We start from the raw sequence: 8370 nt of genomic DNA, 5'->3' as shown, positions 1-8370 counted from the left end.
TACCTCTCATTGTGGTTTTGATTTGCATTTCTCTAATGAGTAATGATGTTAAGCATTTTTCATGTGTCTACTGTGTTTGTACACCTTCTTTGAAGAAATGTCTATTCTGACCCTTTGCCCATTTTTTAAATTAGGCTGTTTTTAAAATATTGAGTTGTAAGAGTTCTTTATATATTCTAGATACAATTACCTTACCAGATAAATGATTTGCAAATATTTTCTCCTATTTCATAGGTTGTCTTTTCACTCTCTTGAAGGAGTCCTTTGAAAGACATATTTTAAAATTTTAAGTCCAACTTATTTTTTCGCTTTTGTTGTTTGTGCTATTGGTGTCATATCTGAGAAACCATTGCCAAATCCAGATCATGAAGATTTATTCCTATTTTTTTTTCCCGAGAGTTTTATAGTTTTACCTCTTATATTTAGATCTTTGATCGATTTTGAGTTAATTTTTGTATATGATATGAGGTAGGGGTCTAACTTCATTCTTTGCATGTGGATATCCAAATGTCCCAGCACATTTGTCAAAAAGACTATTCCTTCCCCACTGAATGACCTTGGACCGTTATGGAAAATCAATTGACCAGAAAGGTGAGGGTTTATGTTTCTGGACACTCAATTCTTTTTTTTTTGGCCATGCCACGCAGCTTGTGGGATCTTAGTTCCCCAACCAGGGATTGAATCTGCACCCTCAGCAGTGAAAGCATGGAGTCCTAACCACTGGACCGCCAGGGAATTCCCTGGACACTCAGTTCTATTCCATTGATCTATATGTCTATCATTATGCTAGTACCACACTGTTTTGATTACTGTAGCTTTGTAGGAAGTTGTCAAATTGTAACGCATGAGTCTTCCAACTTTGTTCTTCTTCAAGATCATTTTGGCTATTCTGAGTCCCTTGGATTTCCGCAAGAATTTTAGGATCAACTTGTCAATTTCTGCAAGGAGGTCAGCTGAGATTTCCTACTGGAAATTGCTCAGTACTTCAGAATTTAATAAACAGTGAGATTCGTAAAACATTTATCTGTAGGTAATTTATTTACTACAGCATATGAATTTTTACTTCATTTAATTCATGACAGAATGTATAAAAAATAAAACTTTTATTGAGGGACATCTGAAGCCCAACAGAATCTTGCCATTAAACACATGAACTATGTTTGCAGTACTATTTCTTTTGTGGGGGAAACTTTTGGTTGAAGAATATTTTCAGAAATTCTAGAGTGTGCCCTATACTTGCAGGACATTTTTTTTTTAATTGTGGTAAAATATACGTAACATAATGCAGGAGATTTTTAAACAACTAGATGAAATCCTATGAACAAAGAAGTAACACTAAGTGTAGGCAAGGTTAAGAAAAAGTCTGAGCTGATTTTGGTATTCAGGGTGGGAGGAGGTTACTTAGATGATGTAAAGGTATTTCAAAATAAAGGTACTGCTATGATTCCAGTCTCAGAACCCAGAAGATTGCACCCCTGAATTGAGCCTTTGAACAGACACTGACAGAAGCCCATCATTTTGTCTGCCTGGAGCATGGTTGCTGAGGCTTGCTGACAAATGCACACCTGTAAGGGCTATTGCTTCCCCTGTGATCCCAAGAGTAGCTCTAAGCTGGGTGGTTCTTAATCGTGAGAACTTTACAGGGCTGATGTGAAGATCAAATAAGATAAATGCACCTAAAGTGCTTAATGAGCTCTGTATAAGTGGTAGTCAAGATTCGGTGACATTCCTTTTTAACTTCATAGGGCTGTCAGCTGGGGCACAAATAATAGCAAAAATACTGTAGCAGCTAATATTTACTGAGAATCTATCAAATGCTTTGCAGGTTATCATCTCATTAAATCCTCACAACAACCCTATGAAGTAGGCACTATTATTTTTTCCATTTAAAGATAAGGAAACCGAGGCATAGAAAAGTTAAGTAACTTGCATAAAGCCACACAAGATGTAGGTGATGGAGCTAGGATTGCACTCCGGTAATCCGACCCCAGATCCTGTGCTTTCAGCCATTTCACTAGTCTCTGGACCACTAGTGACTTGTTTCAATGAAATGTTCTATTCTCAAATCAGTTCAATTACCACTTGATGGGAGATGGGAAGAAGGGTGGTACATGAATCACCCCATGTCATGAACCCATGTCAGTTTCTATACATGGAGACATAGTGATCACACTGTATAGTAGTGTTAAAAGGGTATGGGCTTTCCAGTGAACATACTTGGATTCAAATCCTAGCTGGGTGACCTTGGGCAGGTTAACATAAAGTCCATAAACCTCAGTTTCCTCATCTACAAAATGGGGATACTACCCACTCTGCTGTCTTCCAAAAAATAAATGTAATAATAAAAGTAGGGCTTCCCTGGTGGCGCAGTGGTTGAGAGTCCACCTGCCGATGCAGGGGACACGGGTTCATGACCCGGTCTGGGAAGATCCCACATGCCGCGGAGCGGCTGGGCCCATGAGCCATGGCTGCTGAACCTGCGCGTCCGGAGCCTCTGCTCCGCAACGGGAGAGGCCACAACAGTGAGGGGCCCGCATACTGCAAAAAAAAAAAATAAAAAAAAATAAAAGTAAAATACTTGGCAATGTGCCCAGCCATAGTAAGTGCTATGAACATAAAAAAATGACAAGCCCCAGTTACTTTGATTCAGTCTTGATAAACAGTATAGTTGAAATCACAGGCCACAAGTTTCTATGACACTTGAGAAACTTGGAGTGAAGATTTTGGTGACACAGGGTTTTAGCTCCTATCCTTTGTTTAGAAAGATAAAGAAAGTTGGAGAATATTTATACATGTTATCACAGAATTTAAGCTCTCCCCTGGCCACCCCATTTACTTAGTTGGTCTTCTTATCCTTAAAAACAAAAGTGAGGGCCTGAAACAGGCTGGCAAATCTGGTTCCCTGCCTGTTTTTGTAAATAAAGTTTTATTGGAACGCAGTCACACCCATTCATTTACATATCATCTATACTGCTTTTGCACTACAATGGCAGAGTTGCATGGTGAGTAGGGTTGAGTAGTCAGAGATCCAATGGCTCATGGAGCCTCAAATATTTACTATCTGGCCCTTTACAGAAAGAGTTTGCCAACCCCTTGCTCTAAAACATGAAGAAATCCTTATTAAGCTGTCCATCTTTGCTTCCTCCATGGCACTAAGCAGGAGGTTGACATCTCTTCCCATCTTCCCCAAACCACCAAGTGAGTGTCTGGCAACGTGCAAATGAGGCAACACTCAAGTGTAAAAGAAGCCAAAGTTTTCAAAATGCCAGAAGGGGAAAAAAGCTTTATAAATACAAAAAAAAAAAAATTATCAACATCGGTAAATAACAGGATTTGCCCTGCCTTACAATAATTTCTGTCCCTTAAACTGATTCCAAATTCAAAGGCCCATTATCCCTCATCTGAATTCAAACGAGTTCTTTACAAAGAAGGAACTACCACGGAGCTGCTTGTTGTTCAAACAAGAGGGACCACAGTGCTCAAGATGGGGAAGGCCTGGCAATCACATCAGTCAGTGCAAAATCTGCATTTTATTAAAGACATTTGGGAAGATCCATTCAAAAATACATTGTGCTCAGTAAAAATTAACCATTTCATGCTGATAATTAAGGTTACCACGGAATAGATATTTGTATAATATTTACAGCAACAATAGAAATTTTACAGAAGTTTAGAATGGAATACATGCCAGAAAAAACTTGATAAGATGTACCAATACATGATACAAAGAGTTATATAAACACCTTACAAATGGTTCATAATTAGCTTGTGAGGAATTTAAATATTCAACACTTTAAATTCAGCTTGGATTCAAAAATTAAAAAGGTTAACACCACGTCACACCCTTGCCACAGTACAAAGTATGGAATTACACTTTATATTATGGATTATAAAGTCTGTGCAATTAAGAATTTCAACTGATTCTTCATCTACCACAAACTTAGATGTTACATCATTCTGGCTTATCCCTATTTTTGTTTTCAGGCACAAGCAGGGTTCTCAAAGTCTCCCTGCTCTGTGTCTTCCCAGATACCCCCTTCAAACTTCCTAGAGATTGAAGAAGCTCAGAATAGTCTTCTAAATATATACAGAATAACTACCTGAATTCAAAATGGCACAAAGCAATTCTTGGAGATAGGAATTAGGGGCAACTATTTTGTTTGGTTTGTTTCTGTTAATCAGTCCACGTTCACGTGAGAATTTACTTCTTACAATCACAGCATTACCCCTCCAGCCTGACTCAATCAGTGACCAAGGAGGAAACAAGGAGAGGGAAATGGACTGAGGTGACTATAATCGACTGTATATCTCTAGTGAAAACAGATTTTATACAAGCTTTACTTTCCATTTTGGAAAATCTAAGCTGCTGTGGAGAACTTAAAAGTTCTCCAGAAGGAAAAGCATCATTTTTTTTCCCTTGAAACTGAATGCGTTGTAACTGGAGCTTTTGACAACTCTGGCGATAAACACTTTAATCCCCCAACAGGGACAAAAGTCAAGGCATCTACCTTTTCTATTCCTGGGTTTTGTCTGATTAGCCCTGAAGCAGAGCACTAGGACAAGCTTGTCTATGCCTGAAATGAATCAGATCAGGCTTTTGGGAAAGTAAAATCCCAAACCAAAGGAAGTCCTGAGGAATTCTTTGCAGTCTGTCAAAACGGAGGGGATGGAGGAACAGATAAGGCCTCTTTCTCCCTGATACTATGCGCTGGAAGAGTAGTGAACAAGGCAACTTCTAATCTGCATACAACATGGAGACCGATTTTTAAGATTCCAAAGGAAGATCAAAATACAACCCAAGGATCAAATGGGGTTCAGAGAGCTTAACCTTTTGGGTAATGAAGGGCCTTAGAAGAGATACCAGTTTCACTGCCACAGTTCTCTGGCCCTAGAAATCCAACGTGTAGACTATTACAAATTTTTTTCTGGCAAAACGAAAGACAAACTTCCCTCAAACTTGGGAGTAAACAGTTAATGAATGGAAGTACAAGGCAGGTTGTGATCATATTTAATAGCCTATAGAAATACACAGAAAGGTGGGTCAGGGCCTGGAGTGGAGAAAGGTGGAGTCAGGACCAGGCCTAACACTGATGTATTAACAAAGCACTATGGGAAATGAATATTCACATAGTAACTGACTTGGCACAAAAGTCTATGACATTTTATAGTACATTCGATTAAAAAAGAAGAAATAGAATAGAATAGGGCAGCAGGCCCATAGTTTCCTAGCCACTGTACTTCTACCACATTGTGTGTATACAGAAAGACAAGGGACTCATCCTGTCACAGATTCACTTTCTTGCATTTACTCATGGTTTCTAGTACAGAATTTTTTACCCAGCTGAATCAGACCTCAAGTTATTATATTCTATATCTCAGCTGGTCAAGATGCAGAAGGAAGAAATCAGAGCCACTTACAAGTTTTTATTTTGCAAGTTGGCCCTTTAAGTCTCTAAGAGAGCCTTCTTGTGAGATCCTGGCCCTGTGGATTAGCAACAGGACACTTATGACATTTGTACTGTTGTTTCTGCAGCCCCCTTTAAAGAAACCATTTTTTTTAAACTGCAAATAAGTTTTCTCTGCCTACACACTTTATTAGTGATGAATTGAAGGAGGCAAGGAAATATTTCAATATTTTCTGACTTGGTTCAGTGTATCATACCACATTCCCAGTTCACAAAAGTATGAGTCTGTGGATCTTAGTGCTCACACGGAGCTCAATATCTGACTATAATGCAGGAGCTAACAAACTTCTAGATATAAAAGCACTGCTCTCCAGAAAATATGTTCTGACCAGGAGAGATTATGCAGATTTCTGAGTCCCAGCTAAGCTCTAGGAATAAGTCGCAATGAGCCACTGCTCTTGCTAAAGGTTGAGTCCCCACCAGGACCTAGGTGAACAGAAATGGACAGAGCCTTCTACATACTTGAAAAGTAATCCTCTTGGCCTTAAAAAACAGTTGTACACTTATGAGTCATTCTCAATACTCAGCTAGAAGAAAATAAATGGCTTTTTTCCTTATTTACTCTAAAAACTAGTTTAAGGAGTGAGGGTACTATGATGTTAACTAAGAGGTGCTGGGAAGGAAAAATGGGGTAGCATTTCGTAGCAAAGCCCACTAATTTTCAGGTTAGAAATATGCTAAACTGTCTAACTCTACAACCACAACATACTTTATAATACATGATGCGACTGGAAACTACCCAGCATGGCTCTGAGCTTAGAATTAAAGTACAACTGCAAATGGTGAATCTTAAAGTACATTTTAAAACAGATTTAACCAAAGCACACGGCACAAATACTCCTATAACAGACACATCATGACCACCAATTAAGAGTTTTTTGCTTCTAATCAGTCATATGCCAATATTTGTAAAGAGTTATTAAATGACTTAAATTAAAAACAAACACATTTTCTTTTGGGAGAGACAGCTAAAAGCCACGGATGCCTTTGAGCAGTTGGTAAAAATCATGCCAGTCTGCCAGGCTGCTGCTTGCTTCTAAATATAAGCTTCATGGCTCTATGAAAGATTTTCTAAGGATGCTGACCTAGAATTTAAGTTCTCAAACACCTATAAAGTGACTCTGGTCTCCTCCCAAAGGATGCACCTTTTAGCAGGTCCAAGATAATGAAAACAGACAGTAGGATTCCAGGGATTCAAGAAAGGTGGTAGAAGACTCTTTAAGAGAATGCAACGCTAAAGAATTCGTACCTGCAGTTTTGAAGCCTGCAGAGAACTAGCGCGGGGCCAAGCTCTGCAGACAGGTGGGCTTGGAATATGGTACAGCAGGGTTTCTCAGCCTCGGCACTACTGACATTTGGGGCTGAATGATTCTTTGTCTGGTGGGGGCGGTCCTGGGCATGCAAGATGTTTAGCAGCAACCCTGGCCTCTACCTACTAGATCCCAGTAGCACACCACCACCCCAAGTTGTGACAACCAAACATGTCTCCTGCCATTGCCAAATGTCCCCAGGAGGCAAACTTGGCCCTGGTCGAGAATCCTGCTGTAGATAACTCACTTGAGCCCCTCAGCATGGAGCACTTTTTGTCTTGGGCTCTAGAGAGGCTAAACCTCTGACTGAAACCAAACAAGGTTTAGTAAAAGTTCATTCAGAACTTCTGAGAAGAATAATGAGGACGGCGGTAAAGCAAAAGTAGAAAAACAGTAAAGCAGAGTTTCTTTTCACAAGATCAGCGATACTTCCATAAACAAAGCAATTCATAAGCCTTCATTCAACCTTTTTATCCTTTAGGAAGTTAGGGCAGATGATAGAACATGGATGTCATAAACTTCCCTTCCTAAAGAAAATGCAGACTTTTGTGACCTTAAGTCAAGTCCTTAATCTTATCACAGATGGCAATCTTTGTGAGGCCAATAATTCATCAACCAGAGGAAAATAAGTTCAGAGCTAAAAGAGGGCCCATTAGATTTGAGAGAAAACTTTACCATGTGACCAGGAAGAGAAATATGCATGCTAGAAATGCGAATTGTAGATCATTTACAGCTTACTGAGGTCAATGAAAGTCAGAATGGACAAAAGCTGAGAAGAGGATAAAAGAGCTACGTCAAATACACTAGTTGAAAACATTGCAGATATTTTCTGGCTCAAATCTGGGAATGTACGAAAAGTATGTATTGACTCTTCATCAGTTAGGTTTACTTTGCTCTAGGTAGAAGGCAATTATTCTAGCCCTTCTTTGAAGAACCATCACGAATATAAATGTTCTGCAAATATCTAAGATCCCAATGTTAGCAAGGATGAAAACATGGGAAACCAGCCCCTAGGTGACAACGAGCCTCAAATGCCACAGCATGGCAATGTGACTGCGCAGTTCCTAAGCGCACAGCACAGTGAGAAGTCTTTCCAGAGGAAAAAAATGGAGTTTCTGGTTTGCAAGGGGGAATACAAGGTACAGGTTGAGTTTAAAAAAGAAGAGTTACACACCCTTTTAGAGTCATTAGTATCCAGGCAAAAACTGCTAAGGGTCCACATCACTATATAACTGGGCAGCTGCCTGGAAAAAGCCAGAATTCAGAGCTACTCAGACAGCACTGAACTGGTGAAAGCAGTAAGATATAAAAAGAACCGAAGAGCATGCAAACTATTGGTTTGAATCAAATTGTTTCAATGATAGTTCCTAGTTGAGTTTTATTTTAGTGCCTATTACACTTATTAAAATTAAATTAAAAGCACCTTAAAATGACCTCTATATATAATCAATACACATCATTATAGTAGTTATATAAAAATGCAATATGCACACAATTTAAGCTTCAAAGAAACTAAGACCTTTTTCTTTATAATCTTCATAATCATCAGAGCTATGATTCTTAAAATGTTGGGGGAGGGGAACAGTAACTCAGCA

This window comes from Orcinus orca, chromosome X (genome assembly GCF_937001465.1).
Source record: "Orcinus orca chromosome X, mOrcOrc1.1, whole genome shotgun sequence".
NCBI classification, from domain to species: Eukaryota; Metazoa; Chordata; class Mammalia; order Artiodactyla; family Delphinidae; genus Orcinus; species Orcinus orca.
This window is presented reverse-complemented; position numbering follows the sequence as displayed.